Source organism: Sesamum indicum, linkage group LG9 (genome assembly GCF_000512975.1).
Source record: "Sesamum indicum cultivar Zhongzhi No. 13 linkage group LG9, S_indicum_v1.0, whole genome shotgun sequence".
NCBI classification, from domain to species: domain Eukaryota; kingdom Viridiplantae; phylum Streptophyta; class Magnoliopsida; order Lamiales; family Pedaliaceae; genus Sesamum; species Sesamum indicum.
Window position 1 is genome coordinate 11,123,463 of NC_026153.1, and position 15,847 is coordinate 11,139,309.

Genomic DNA, 15,847 nt, shown 5'->3' on the forward strand with positions numbered 1-15,847 from the left:
ACGAAACTACATCCATATTGCCTTGAGAAATCAAAGCAATTTCCCGTTGTAAGTTATAGATCTTAGGGCCATTTGTCTGCCCAATCGCACCTCAAGTTGCAACCATAAACTTCTAGCAGACGTAGCATATGAGAAGGCCTTTGCTATGCCTTTAGATATCGAATTCATAATCCATGAAAATACCATACTGTCCGTTCTAATCCAATGTTTGCATTCTTCAGTGTTTTCAGCAGGTTTTGGATACAATCCATCGATAAAGGACAATTTCATTTTCGCCGTGAGCGCAACTTTAACAAATCTACTCCACAGCAGGTAATTATTTCGCGTCAATGGTGTTGAAACCAAAATCATACCTGGAAAATCCGAGGTATATATCTTCAAATCTTCGGATTCGTAAGCCATACTCGCACCCGAGGATGAGCTCACACCAAAACCAGATCTAGCTGTTACTTCATTCATCTTTGTTGTTCGTCAGTTGGTGATTTCAGAGATATATTTTCAGTATTCAGATACCATCATATGATGGCTCTGATACCATGTTCAAATATTGTGCAGAAAGAAGAAAATCGAATTGGATTCATAGTTGAAGAAAAGCAGAGCATGCTGCTATACGTCTATTTCCTTATGTGTGAATGATGAGAGTCTTTTGATTTAAATACAACTGAAAGAGAAAATATCTCTAACTAACCCAACAACCAACTAACAGAAAGAAAAAACGTAGTGCAAAGAGAAGAAAATTGCTATACAAAGAGCACGAATTCAAGACCCATTTCAGCGCTAAGTGATTGCGGGTGAAAACAGAGCAATGGCTGCAGTAGTAGAAGCAACAGTAGCCTCTTCTTCTCCATGAATTCCTTCAGCCCTAGACCTCACCTAAAGCTGACACAAGTACTATTTCAAGAAATGTTATTCACCACATTCTCAACGAAACGTTTCAAGTAATTATACGAAGACCCTCCTTCTATTAGGGCCATTCTGCTCTTTTCTTTCAATGCTCTCACCTTAACCCGAATTTCATTCTCTGGGTCCATTAGCTGCCTGATTGCTTTCTCTATCGTCTCTCTGCCCACAATCACGTTAGCGTTTTTCTTATAATCCATTTTAATCTCAACTGCCATTTCAAACTCCTTCACCAGCAAGAACGCATTGGCCTGCTGCTCTGCAGACAACGGCCACACGGCCATCGGCACCCCACACCACACACTTTCCAACACGGAGTTCCACCCACAATGCGACACAAATCCTCCCACCGTAGGGTGAGATAACACTGCCATTTGAGGCGCCCACCCGATCACTTTACCCATGCCAGTAGTTCGTCCCAGGAACCCTTCTGGTAATACTTCTTCGGAATTCTCATACTCTCCTGGAAACTCAACCTTTTCTTTCGGAGGCGGCTTCCTCAGGGACCACAAAAACCGATGTCCACTGTTTTCCAGGGCCACAGCAATCTCCTTCACCTGATCCCCTTCCAAATATCCATGCGTACCAAAGCAAAGAAACACGACAGAAGAATCAGGTTGCTTGTCGAGCCACCTCATGTTTCCGCGTGCTGTTGCTTTTCCTGCTCAATTTTGTTCTCATCAGCTTGAAGTATTCGACCCACAGGATAAACTGGTGGGATTTTCTTATCATCAGAGAATGACCTAATCTGGTGGGTTTCGAACTCGAGGAATGTGTTCACAATAATCCCTTTGGTTTCTCTAAACCTTTTGGCGAAGTCAAGGAAACCAGTGTCCTCCTCAAACACTGGGGAAGGCCATACCGCAACAGGAACGGGGTTAACGTATGTGGGTATTGAAATCGCAGCATCTGAATTCTTGTACTCCATCACGTCCACATTATTGTCATCTCTGAGACTCTGGAGATGGAACATGAGCCCGAGCGTTGCTGAACCCGAACTGAAGAACATGTAAGTCGGGACTCCAAGCTCGTTAGCGACATCAATCATGGGTGTGCAGAACATGTCGATTACAAAGCCTGCAAGCCTACCGACCTCGAACTCTTCATAATCTCAGCCACAGCGTCCCTGACAGTGCCTTTCTGGCTCTCGATGTATCGAAAGAAGAAGTTCTTGGAAGATTTCATCAGCTTTGTAAAGGTGGGCTCGTCTTCGGGCAGTTGGACTACTTTTACTCGGGCGTCAGGCGAGTTCTTAGTGTAAGAACTGATCAGCGTATCAATTGGTAGCTTCATCACGAGGACTGTGATTGAGAGGCGTTCGTCTCTGTCGGCCAGGAGCTTCGCCGTCTTCACTGCTGTTGCCAGGTGACTCATTATAGGGAAAGGAACAAAGACTAGGCTGGTTAATTTTTGGTCCGCCGACATGTTTTCTGGTGCTGAATTCAGGAAATTGGAAGGGAAAGACGATATGACACAAGAGTCTCACTGATTCTTGAGATCAGACATACACATACGCAGGCGTGTAATGCTATGCATTTGAGATGGTTTAATTGCAATTTGATCCTTTACAAATAAGGAAATGACATTTCTTATCTTGTAAAAAATGAATGGATAATATTAAAAACAGTAATTAAAAACAATTCAACTGCGAGCTGACGACAAATTTCACCGAAAGCTGGGCCAAAATCAATCTTTGATTGGGAAACTTTAAATTTTCCGACAAAACATGTTGATCAGACCTATATGCAATCCAATTAAGCAAAACATGAATGATGAAATGCTCCACTTTTCAGTTTAAATAACCAACATATAAAATCCCAAATCAAAAATCAATTTCCAGCAAATTGTAGAATCTTCACAGAAATTCACTTCAATCTACCAATTTTTATTTTTCTTTAACTAGTGTCTTTTTAAGTACCAGATTTTATTTTCCTAGAACAATAAACGTCGACGCCTTATAATAATAGAGTGAAAATTGTAATTCAATCTATTGTAGATATCAAAAGATTCTGACATACTAGGAGTGTTTGGGAAAATTTTAATTTTAGGTAAATCATTTTAACAGAGAAAGTTCAAAGTTGTAGAAAAATTAAAAATAAATAATATTTATAAAAAAAGTGAAAAGCAGATAAAAAATTAAATTGGATAGTATTTGTGGAACCCGATCCTCAATAAGAATTGGTATAATCGATCAGGACGATAAGTAGCGGATGCGGACGGTTGCCCGTCCTTTGAAGTAGTGATAGTGAAGATCTCAGGTAAGAGAGCTAGGGAAAAGAGGCAGTTGCTTTTGCCCTTCTCTTTTTGTGGAAAATTACTTTTAAATAAATTTAATTGGTTAAAGATTATTTTGTCCACATATTTTAAAAAAAATACTATTTTCGCTAAACATTTACACTTGTCTTTTGATGATGATGATAATAATATTATTTTTTCTTACAAAATAATAAATTTTATTTGAATTAGTATATCTCATATTTAATTTTACAAGCATTTGCCATTTATAGAATATTGAATACTAATGGAGCAACTGAATGTAATTCAAACATATATTCACTACGTAATATATATAATTTTTCATTCATGCACAACAAATAAACTTTGCATGATTGTCAAAAAAATATATTTTTAATTAATCATAGCAACTTAATTTATATTTTTCTATGATATAGGAATAATATCCAATATTATAGTAAATAAAATACAAAAATTTTAAAATATTAAATATATGAAATTAAACATTTTATTAATAATAAATTATTCAAATTATCTAAAATTCCAACATCAACTTTAGATTAGCAATTCTGAAAACAAATTTAAAAAGATAAAATCAAATTAAGATTATTATAGTGAGGCTAAAGTAATTCAAAAGAAAATTGAACTACTGTATCTATAAAAAAAGTCAAAACAACTAGAAGCACTTATGGTTGCTTCTAGTTTTTGAATTAAAAGTATTTTTTTATAACAGTTCCTAAAGTAGAAGTTGTCATTCCAAACACTTCAAAAATATTTTTTTGAACCCAAAAACTAAAAAATATTTTTAAAAAGTCACGCAAACATTTCAATAAAATACATATATATATATATATACGTACATACAAAATGAACGAACATAAATTATATGGGATTTTTTATTTTATTTATTTTTAAGAGTAGATATTAGTAGCTAGTGGAGAGTCATGATCACTTCAATCTGGAAGAATACTTGAAGACAAAAGTAAACCTCATTCCGTGTGCCATTTGCAAAAACTGAGCCGAAGGCATTCTTGGCTGCCAACCATAGAACTGGCGTCACGCATTACTGTCAATGGCACAAGACTATCTCTTCCCTTCTAGAAATAAAGTTATTAACAACCACACAATTTTTTTATTCATAAAAATAGTAAAATTCTTTGTTAGCTGAGTTTTATTAGTTCAATTTGTTTGTTGTTGATTTTACAGAAATTTCGATAACGAAATTTTTGTTAGTAATTTTCTTTGGGGTGGGGGTGGGGGGGGGTTTAGTAATATTTTATTTGTTTCTAATATTAATTTTGAAAATCTTAAGAATTTAAAATTCTTAATTTTTGTTAAATTTGTTGGTAATTATCAATAAATACTCTCCTAATTTTCCTAACTATTTTTGTATTTTCTTGGAGTGATTTTATATTCTCTTTGCACGTTGCAAATAATATCAGTGGCTGCCATCGTTAGATCATCTTATTTATTTTGATAAAAGAATTAAATAAAACAAGCTTGACTGAAGTGAAAATAACTGTAAAAAAATAAAATAATTGTAGTTCTAGTTGATTTTTTTTTCAAATTATATGATTACATTAATATCTCAATATAAATTGAGCATTATATTAATTCAATCAATATATCAATATAACTAAAAATAGTAAAATAAATTACGATAAATTCACATACAGTGAGACAGATACTCACATATCTGGTCGACTCAAAACCCATTACTTCAAACTTGATTACACAGCCTAAAAAAGTGTCGAGTAAAAAATAAAATGAATAGTTAGAAATTAATTTGATATATTTTTTCAAGTGCAATAAATTATATATAACATATATTTAAAAGAAATTTTACAAAGAAAGAGATATATTTACAAAAAAAATGTTTTTGCAAAATAAAATAAAATAACATAAAAGAATTGGCATATATATGATATTTTATACAACACATGAGAATATGAAGCATTTGGCAGGTGACGGTCGCAGTCCTTTCTCCACAACATTCCATGTATTTGAAGGTGGATTTGATACGGAATATTTCTTTGTGATATCAGCCCGATTGAGGTCTGTGGTTCGGAAGCCGCTGAGAATTTTCCACACATTAGAGAGCCTATTTGTTTACTTTGCTATCATTTTCTGTTAACAATTTTGGCATTTGAATATTTTGGAAAAACAACAATAAATAATTTAAAACATTATTTCATGAATAAATTTCGCGGATTATAATAAATGATTTATTTATGTTAATATTAAATGTATAATGATATTGATATATAATTGTGGATCAATTAAATCTGTAGTAGCGGAAGTATGGCGAGCCACGTATCTTAATGTAACTCATCTACAAGTCCATGCCTTGATTGGATCACGAACACGTCAATTTTATGGTTGTCTTGAAGATCCTCTCACGAACATCTTCCATATTCTTTCACGTTGGATCTTGCTCCAAATCTTGTGCAGCCCACGAACACGCGTGTTTTGCTCGCCTTGGTGGATTACTACTAGAGTAACTCACTCATTTACACACATCAAATTCAAGAAGTCTATGGTGATGGTTCAAGGAAGAATGTAGAGAGAAAAATAGAGAGACTATTTGAAGAGTGTGTTTGTGATCAGTTCATTTGTTGTGTCACGCTTGTTGTGTTTAAGTGTCTTTTGATCACAAGTATGTAATCTATTTCTAGGTGTATTAGATCATATCCTTAAAAAGAGTCTTAATCTGCCAATGAGGCCTAGCTTAGTTGGCAAAGTTGAAGCCCCATGATCTTAGAGGCATGGGTTTGAACTCCAACTTATGTGTGGGATGTTGTGTCTACTGAATAGTAGGTGTGTGTCGTGTCTACTGAATAGGATATTATTGATCACATTATGATTGTTGTAATGATCGATATCCAACAGGAATGATTGTAATCAATTTATTTCAATTAATAATAGTTCATTTCTCTTACTTCAAAAAAAGAGTCTCAATCCCAATATATATTTGGAGCACTACAAAATTCTATCTCAAATAGAATTTATCGTAAAAAAGTCTTTATCGCGATATTAAATTAAAAAATTTTAAATTCTATATCAAATATAAATGCATATTAAATTACGGACCCACAAACCCAATCCAATGTTCAACAGATGCAAATAAGGAAAACTATGTCAGCAGATGAAAGAAAGCTTCTTTTCCTATGCCAGTTGATAAAATCACTTCACCTCTATGTGGTTCATCAACCAATTACCTAATTGTGGACTAATTTGGTTCTTAATGTAAACTAGAAGAAATTATGCTTGTGGCTAGAAAACTTAGAAAAGAAAATAAATTTATTGATGTGATGTGATGAACTTAGTAAGGAATAAGAATTTTAATTTTTTTTGTGATTTCAAAAATATTTATCTGCTATGATTAGGAAGGAATTTTGACATTGCAATTTACCTTTATATATATATATATATATATATATACGTGTACGCGCGCTCTTCCAAACTTTAATAATATAAAATTTATAAATTATAAAATAAGTATTTTCTTAAACAACAAATTGATGACATCAATTTAGTCAATCTTAAAGTTTCTAATGTTTGAAGCATTACACATGGCCAAAATTGAACATAATCTAATAATAGTCACCAAACCTTGACAATCCTAATGCTCGAATTTGGAATGTTGTTTTGCTGTATAATAGATATTATTTTTTTACTGTAATAAGAGGTATTATTTAGATTTAATTCATCTGATTTTTTTCCTCAAATATGCTTGTTGTAATATGTTTTTTTGTTAGATATTGATGTTCAACAAGAATGATTGTAACGATTTATTTCAATTAATAATAGTTTACTGATATTAATTAAAAAAGAAAAAAAAACCACATTCAAGCCAACAGAAAATCTGTTCATACAATTTTTTTTGTGATATGGAATTATTCATATAAACACATTTACAACCTAATGCAATATCTATTTAAATAATCAAACCATGTAAACAACCTAATAGCCCTTGAAAATTGGGCCAACTTGATCAAAATTACGTTAAGCACATAAACAAATCACATGCCGTCGATTTGTTTATTTCAAGACCTTGATGTAATTTAAAATATGAAGGTGTTTGAGGCTCGACGTCCTTAAAAACTGCAAAGAATGTGTATCCATTTCATGAAATGTATTAAAATTGCCATTTTGTTTTTACATAAATAATAAAGTAGTTTTCAATTTCTAATGAGACCAACTTTAATTAAATGGGACTAAATTAACAATCCTAAACCAAGCAGTTCTCATGAGCAGAATTAAAAGTGGATGGTGTTTCTAACTTTTGACTCAAAAATGCGTTATCTTACGGCTCCAAAAAAAACATATACCATATCAAATACTTCAAAACTGTATTAAGTCAGAAATTAAAAAATATACTTTTTTAAAATTCTCGCAAATACTTCATCAAATACGATAAAAGATTCACCCGACTTTAATTTTGAGTAGTTAACTACGGTCACTCATAATTACGGGTTTTCTATTTTTTTTTTCCACCACAATTGTCGTCATTCCCAATCGTAAATGTAACTAACTCTTTAGGAATGAGAGGTTGAGTTAAATTCTTATAAATAAGCGTGACTCTAACTCATTAAAATCCAGTTCGCTTGCCATTGTTGATAAATTATAACTACTTTATAAGATTTTTCTCTTCTGTAAAAAAAGAATTAATAAAAAAAAATATTGATCCGAATTATCTTGTAACTTGCTTAGAGTAAATTGGAATTGAGAGAAGTGAAGAAAAGCAACACATCCAACACCTAGTAATACAAGTATTATGTGCATGGTCGAGGAAATACCCAACTAACTATGCAAAAGAGATGGATAAATTATATTTTTGGTCCCATAAGTAGAGCTATTTTCAATTTTAGTCCCACACTAAGGTCAATTCATACATTTAGTCTCATATGTGAATTTTTTTTTCGATTTCAGGACCAAAGTGGGGATTCCGTTAAAAATATTAAGGCTGGCTTTAAGTTTTTAACGTAACCCCCCATTTGGTCCTAAAATTGAAAAAAAAATTCACATATAGAACTAAATGTACGAATTGTCCTGAGAGTGGAATTAAAATTAAAAATAAGTCCACTTATGGAATTAAGAATGTAATTTAGCCCAAAAGAGATAGTACTATAGCTAGCTAGTAGAATTGTTAGCGCAATTGGTGCTTGTTATATGAGGGTCAACCCCAACCCCACTGGAAGGAAATGTTGGAATTTTAGAGTAGAAAAAGGATAACTATTTGGTGTTAGGCCATGTTTAGCAGTCTGTTTAGGATAATGATCTCTTAAATTATTTGATGATTAGAATTGGTGACAAAACAAAAAAGGAATAATTCCATTTAACACCCCTAATCTATAATCTATTTGTATCTACCACCCTTATTTTCAGCATAATTACAGAGTCTACTCCTGATAGTCAAAAAATAGGAATAGTTTGTGTAATTATCGATGCTAACAATTTTAGGGTGTGCACGCGTGTGTAATATTTTAGAAAAGTAAGGAGTGATTTGTGTAAGTGATAATGATATTTTGGTACATGTATGTGTAATTATATAAAAATGATTTGCATAAACAGATTATAGTAGGAACAATTTTCTTACTGTAGTTTATATTTTTGAATTTGGTAACAATTAATGCAGTTTATATTCCTGAATTTGATTTAAAACTTTTATCATTATTAACATAACTTCATATATAAAATGAATTAAATATATTTTAACCTATTAGAATGAATAAATACCAAAATTTATGAATACAGAATGAAGATTACATTTTCTTACAGCAAAATTGCACTTTTGATCCAATTGGATAAGTTTTTTTTTTGGTCCCCTATTTTATTGAATTGACACTTTTAGTCCCAAAATTTTAAATTAGTCCCATGCCGTTAAACGTAACGGTAAAGGGTCATGTGTCGTTAATCAACAATTATTTACTTGACAAATAAATGCCCAAATTTTATTAACTTTTCAAAAAAGGGCTACAGCCCCTCAGCATTTTAAAGATAGGCTTAAAACCTCCCATGTTTTGGAAAACCTCTTTTTTTAACTCAATTTGACTAAAATACCTTTTTTGATTTTATAAAAATCACCCTCCTTTATATTTTTTTATTTTGTGAATTTTTTTTTTGTATTTTTCTCCCTCTTAAAAAAATAAGAGCACATATCTGTTATAAATAATATTTACAACTAAATTATGATTATTTAAAATAAAATTTTAATATTTTATTTTAATTATTTTTAATTTTAAATTACTTTTTTATTTTTTAAGAACTTACAAAATTAAACATTATAAAAGATAAAATTATTATTATTTTATTTTATACTAAAATTATATTATACCAATCCTCCCCACCACTAGAACCTCTACCCCATCCCATCTCCCTCTGCCGCGATCACCCAGATTTAGGCGTTCTGCGGTGAGGAAGGAGGTATGGTTGTGGGAATGGAGGGTAGGGGTTAATTTTAGTAAATTTATTTTTTAATAATTTATAAATTTGAATTTGTAAAAGTTTTAAGAAACTTGCAAATTAAAAATAAATAAAAGTAAATATTAAATATTTATTTTAAATATTTATAATAGTAATTTAATTTTAAATATTATTTATAATAGATAATATAATTTATTTAAATATATTTAAATAAAATTATATATATAATCATTATAGTTGATTAAAATTTATATTCATATCGAACTTTAATATATTAATCTTTTATGCATTGTTAATTTTATAATAAATATATTTTAAAAAATAATTATTTATTTTTCAGGAGGAAGAAAAATACAAAAAAAATAGTATCAAATTACAAGAAACAAAGGAGGGTGAATTATAAAATAAAAAAAGATATTTTAGTTAAATTGAGTTCAAAACAAGTTTTTTGCAAGACACGAGAGGCTTTTAGCCTTTTAAAATATGTGGAAGGTTTTAACTTTTTTTGAAAAATACAGGGGGTAAAATGAAAATTGGGCATGTAACTGTCAAGTCAACAACTATTATCTAACGGACAAGACCTTTTGCTGTTAAATTTAACAGTGATCAATCAATAATATCAAAAGTTTTAAATTTTGAATTAGAAGTATCGACCCCATAAAATAAAGGACCAAAAGTGAGAATGGTCCTATCATGTGAAACCAAAAGTCCAATTTTGCCTATTCTTATATTTTACTTAGCAACCTAATATTGCCCAGAAATAAAAAGATGGAGCACAAGGAATATTCATCCCCCAACACCAAACAAAACATATTCTCAAACACAAATATGAAGATTCAATTAAAGCTATAATTAAATAACATCATAAGCCAATTATGAATACTTATGAACATAAAGGTCCTAAATCACCAAAAATATCTAAAGTAATGTGGAACATATGCACTAGTTTTCATTTTCAAGTTATTTTCGAGATAAGTCAAAACATATCCAACGTTTGTCATTATACGAAAACACCTTATCTAGGTGTTTTTAACTGTTTTGGTATAAATATATACATATATATACACACACATAGCCATAAATATATATAAAAAAGACATGATTTGACTGTGATTTGACAATGAACAGTAATTTTTGTCTCCCAAAAAATAACATTAAACATACAATATTTATTTTCAATTATCTCCAAAAATAAATCCAAACATACATATTATCTCTAACACATACTTATTTAAAAAATTTAAAAAATTTAAGAAACACAAATAATTTAAAAAAATTATATTAATATAAAAAATATTTAATTATAAAAATGAAAAAAGTATAAAACTTAATCGAAACGCTCCTCGTTATCCTCATAATTCTTGGCCGGGGGAATTTATTGGGGGCGGTGCTGCAGTCGACGAGGAGGCCCCGTATCTCCCGCATCATGTCCATCATGTCGGCCATCATCGTCTCGAGATGGCCAATGAGGTCCTCCATAGTTGGGTTTGAAGGTGGCGGTGGCGATGGCGATGCGAATGTGCAGTTTGAGACGTGGGCCTCAAAAACCAAGGCCGAATACTCGGTACTTGGTCTTGCCCCCGACTGGCCAGCCACATCTGTTGCTCCGTCATCATCACCGAAGCCTCAGACTTAGCAGGGGCACTGAGGTCGTCGGTCATAATTTCCCTCCAATTTTCCTTTTGGAAATCAATTAAATTTCTTAGAATAGAATTAGGAATGGTCAAATTTAATTGACCGGTTCTACGTTTTGATTTTCCCTTCTTTTTTCTAAATATCCGCAATATCTAGGATCGGGTTTAGGAACGGGTCTTGAAATTTTGACCGTTCTTAGATAAAAAAATATATTACCTAGGAACGGTTCTTGGAACGGTTTTAAAAGTGTTAACAATTTCTAAATAGAAACTTACTGTGTTGCGTTTAAAACAAAATAAGTTTGAAAATTATACTTCTATATGCTTAAAAATAAGTACACAAATACTAATTAATGTCAATCATAATTAGTATCTTCCTAAGTCTTGTATTTTTTGTCGAAGCTATCTTAGTCAGAGTCATCATCGGTCTCGTAGGCCACTGATCGAGGTGTACCTGCTCTTTGTTGAGTAGCAATAGAAAGATCAACGACTAATTGAATACCATTTGGGTCATGCAGTTTCTAATTATGGTTTTCTGTCGCAACTTGTGGAGTAGGGAGTCCTCATCCTCTTCAAATGCAACTTTGGTCTAACGCGAGTCATCGATGACTCTTCTGGCTCTTGTTTTGCAGACAACCATCTAGTCCAATTTATCTCTCTTCATGCTAGGGACTCCATGTAGTATACTTGTACTGCTCGCTGTGCCAGGATGAATGGTTCGTTGTTTTTGTATACTTTCTTAAAGTTTACATTAATGAGGATGTACCTTCGTACCTCTCATGGGATCGATCCAGCGACATCTAAACAAAACGATTTGCATGTTTGGAATAAGTGGGTAATCCAACTGAATTATCTCTTCAAGAATCCCGTAGAAGTCACAGTCCGTGTCTTTGCATGATGAGCTTTTGAGGCACACCCCATAGTTCATAGTGGACTTTCCTACACTGTGCACTTCAGTGTGGAAGTTGTAGCCATTTACAAAGTAGCACAGGAATGTTGTGACCTCAGCTGTAGGACCCCAATAGTTAAACTTCAAAAGATCGTTGTTCGTGTAATTCAATTTGGATTTAACCTGTGTTGAGAATATTATAAGAAGAACCATATATTTACAAAGTACAGTTGACACAATTAAAAGCACACAACTTACACGATGTTTAAACTAATCCTTGAACTGTGAGGCTACTAGCTCATCAATAATACGGTCCTCTGCGTGATGGTGCTCGTACAATTCATTTAAAAAGGACCTGTTCACATACATAGGTTAAAAGTCTAAAATTAATAATAATTAATGCGAATACACTACATCGAATTGAATTAACACTTACTCTTAGTATGGCGTGACTATTTCACTGTTGGTTAATATGTACATCTCAATTATGTGTTGTTCCATACCACTGAGATATCTCTTCTTTGATGTACTACTACCTCGACCAGGGTAGTTAAAAACAGACCATTGGATACGAATGTCGTTCATAGAGGTCGTTATTTGTATGTGGCCTGTTCTGTTTGCAAGGAATCTGGGGCTCAAAGTACTAAGAAGGGAACAGACTGATTTCTTCTACAAAGTAAGCCTCTACAATTGAAACCTCGACGTATGTTTTCTTTTTCACCTTCATTTTCAAGCCTCGAAGGAATCTAATAATCGGATATATATTAGAAACATAATGACACTAGAACTATTGCCAAAAACTAGAATAACTTGTGTAACAATTACCTCTCACATGGATACATCCACCTGTATTGCACATGCCCTCCCACCCGCACTTCATATGGCAGATGAACAATTAGGCACTCCATTGAGTCAAAGAAAACCGGCGAAAATATTTTCTCGAGGTTGGACAAGATGGTTGCTACACTATCCTCCAATTATTATACCTTGTTCACATCGAGCGTCGCCGAACATAGGATCTGGAACAGAGGACTGACTTCAGTTAATGCACCTCCACACCGGCCCAAGAAACATTCTCGGAAGGCAATCGATATCAACTTCTGCATGAATACGTGACACTCATGACTCTTCATGCCGTGAAGCCTCATCTCCTTCATGTCAACACAATGGGCTAAATTAGATGCATACCCATCAAGAAACTTCAGATGATTAATCCATTCACATATCCTCCTCTTCTGCTCTTTAATCAGGGTATATACTGCTTTGGGCATCATGTTCGGCCTCCTTTCGTCCACCTCAATCTCCGATCCATTACATATGATCTTGAGGTCCTTCCGTGCATTCAGAGTATCCTTCATTTTTCCTTTTATATCCATCACGGTATTGAATATATTATCAAACACATTTTTCTCAATGTGCATGATATCAAGATTCTATCATATCAGATGGGTCGACAGTACTCAAGCTCCCAGAAGATGCTTTTCTTTATCCACTTATGCTCTGTACCATATCCATCCAGGATTGACAACGGTACCTCAACCGCAGGACTAAACTCTTCAACCAATTCGCGGATATGTTCTCCCCTCAATCTTGATCGTGCAACCTTCCTCTTTACTTGATTTATAGTGAATGCTTTCTTGTTCCGATGATAGGGATAGTCTGGGGGGAGGAACTATCTGTAGTAGTCAAAGTAGCACACCTTCCTACTATTCTGCAAGTAGAATGCACGCGTGTCTTTCATACAAACTGGACACCCAATAACACTTGCGGAACTCAATCCAGACGCCATCACATAAGCGGGTAGGTCGTTCATAGTCACATCAACACGATGCGCATTGGGAATATATCGTTCTTCGCACTATCGCCTGTCAGTACACCCACATACCACAAATTCTGCAACTCCTCGATCAATAACTTCAAGTAAATATCGATGAGATATTTCGGATTGGAGGGGACCGGGGGTCACCTTCGTCAGGAACATATACTTGGAACTCATGCACATTCTCAGGTGAGATTGTACGGTGTAAGTATAATGGGCCAACACAAGTACGTACGACTGTACTGCCCATGGGGTGTGAAGCCATTTGTGCACAAATCCAATCTAATATTACGGGGCTCTACTGCAAAATCGAAATTTGTCCAGTCAAAATGCCTCCATGCCTCTCGATCAGACGGATGACACATGGATCCCTCCTACATCTGATGGTTGGCAGGCCACATCATTTGCTCGGTAGTCGCTTCTGAAGCATACAACCTCTGCAGGCGAGGGGTAATTGATAGGTACCTAAGAATATCATGCGGTGTCTTCTTGTGATTAGGATTTTGCTCTCTGGTCAACTTGTACCTAGCTTCTCGATAAAACTTGCAGTAGTCCAGATCAATGTCGTCCTTCCAGTGCAACATGCAACCATTCTTATATGCATCAATCTTCTCAACAGGTAAGCCCAAGTCTCTTATCAATTTCTTTGTACTATAGTAATCTTGAGGCAGGGTATCGTCGCACGACAATATATGATCAGCCCAAGCTCGTATTATTAGATGGTAAGCTGAATGCCAATATTATTGTTATAATATTATCGTTATAAAATCTCATGAAAACGTTCTTACAGATTTCCTGACGAGAGATGGAGACATCTAAAGAAAACTCCATCATGTTGAGACTCAGGCACCTTCGGAAAAACCTCGAGGAGCTTGACAGAAAGTTCGGACAGCTAGCAGTTAATGCCCAAGTTGCCGGATAAATTCAAAGAGCCGATCTAGACACTGTCCAGGTTGTAATAAGGAGTTCCTTATGAGCATCCACCTCGCTATGGAATGACTTACGAGAACCAATTCGGAAGGCGTCACCTTCGGGGATGACTCAAGAGTTGAGGGAGCATGACCCAAAACATGCCTTTAGAGTACAGGGCTCTAGACTTGTAGCGTCGGATTCAAGTACCGATTGCACAAGGCCATCACCAGACACTGCTGAAACGGCAACAATTGAGTCTCAGGAAGTGCAAACTCCTGTTGATTCAAGTCAACCCAGCACGTCTGGGGATAAGGAGGAATAGATTAGCCTTAGGCCGATGACAAACACCTCTAAGGCTAATACTAACGAGTTGATATCTTCTTCTGCTTGGCAGGACTACCAGCGTATGTGGAAAAAATTAATTTTCCGCAAAGGAGTAAACCCAGGCGAGACCATCATCGAAACGTCCGGAAAATATACAAGAGTTTGGATGTTAGAGGGGTCTAAACCAGAAGAGGTCCGAGAATGGTATGATTTTGGAGCTCTTGCTTCAGTTCATACTATGTGACCGAGTTTTCCGAAAATCTCTAAACTTCCGGAGTGGATTAGTGGGGCAGTCTTTGATTCATGGCAAAACAACCCCCACTTAAAGAAGTAAAAATTAAATGATGTAAAAAATCGAGAGGATAAGACTGTCGGCAGAAAACAACAAAGGCCAACAGTCAGCAAAGCAGCCAGCTGGAAATCATGTGACCGACAAACCATTATGACCGACAGCTGGAAATCACAAGGCGATGACGAACGCAATGACATCATCACAAAATAAGTCTGGAGTCCGAATTTCAAGTCCGCAGACGTCTATAAATAAAGATGCAATGAAGCAGAAGGGGATCATCAGAAAAACTTCTCCTACTCTTCAAAGCATTAGAATTCTGAGTCTTCTCAAATTTTCTGTAATATTTTAGTTTTTCAGTTTATGGGGGTTTCCCCAACAAGTCAAGTTCTCTACATCATGAGAGGCTAAAACAGTTG

At 34.3% G+C, this 15,847-nt stretch overlaps 1 pseudogene; it reads right to left on the minus strand.

Annotated features, from left to right (window-relative positions):
- Positions 584-2,640, minus strand: LOC105171233 (annotated as a pseudogene).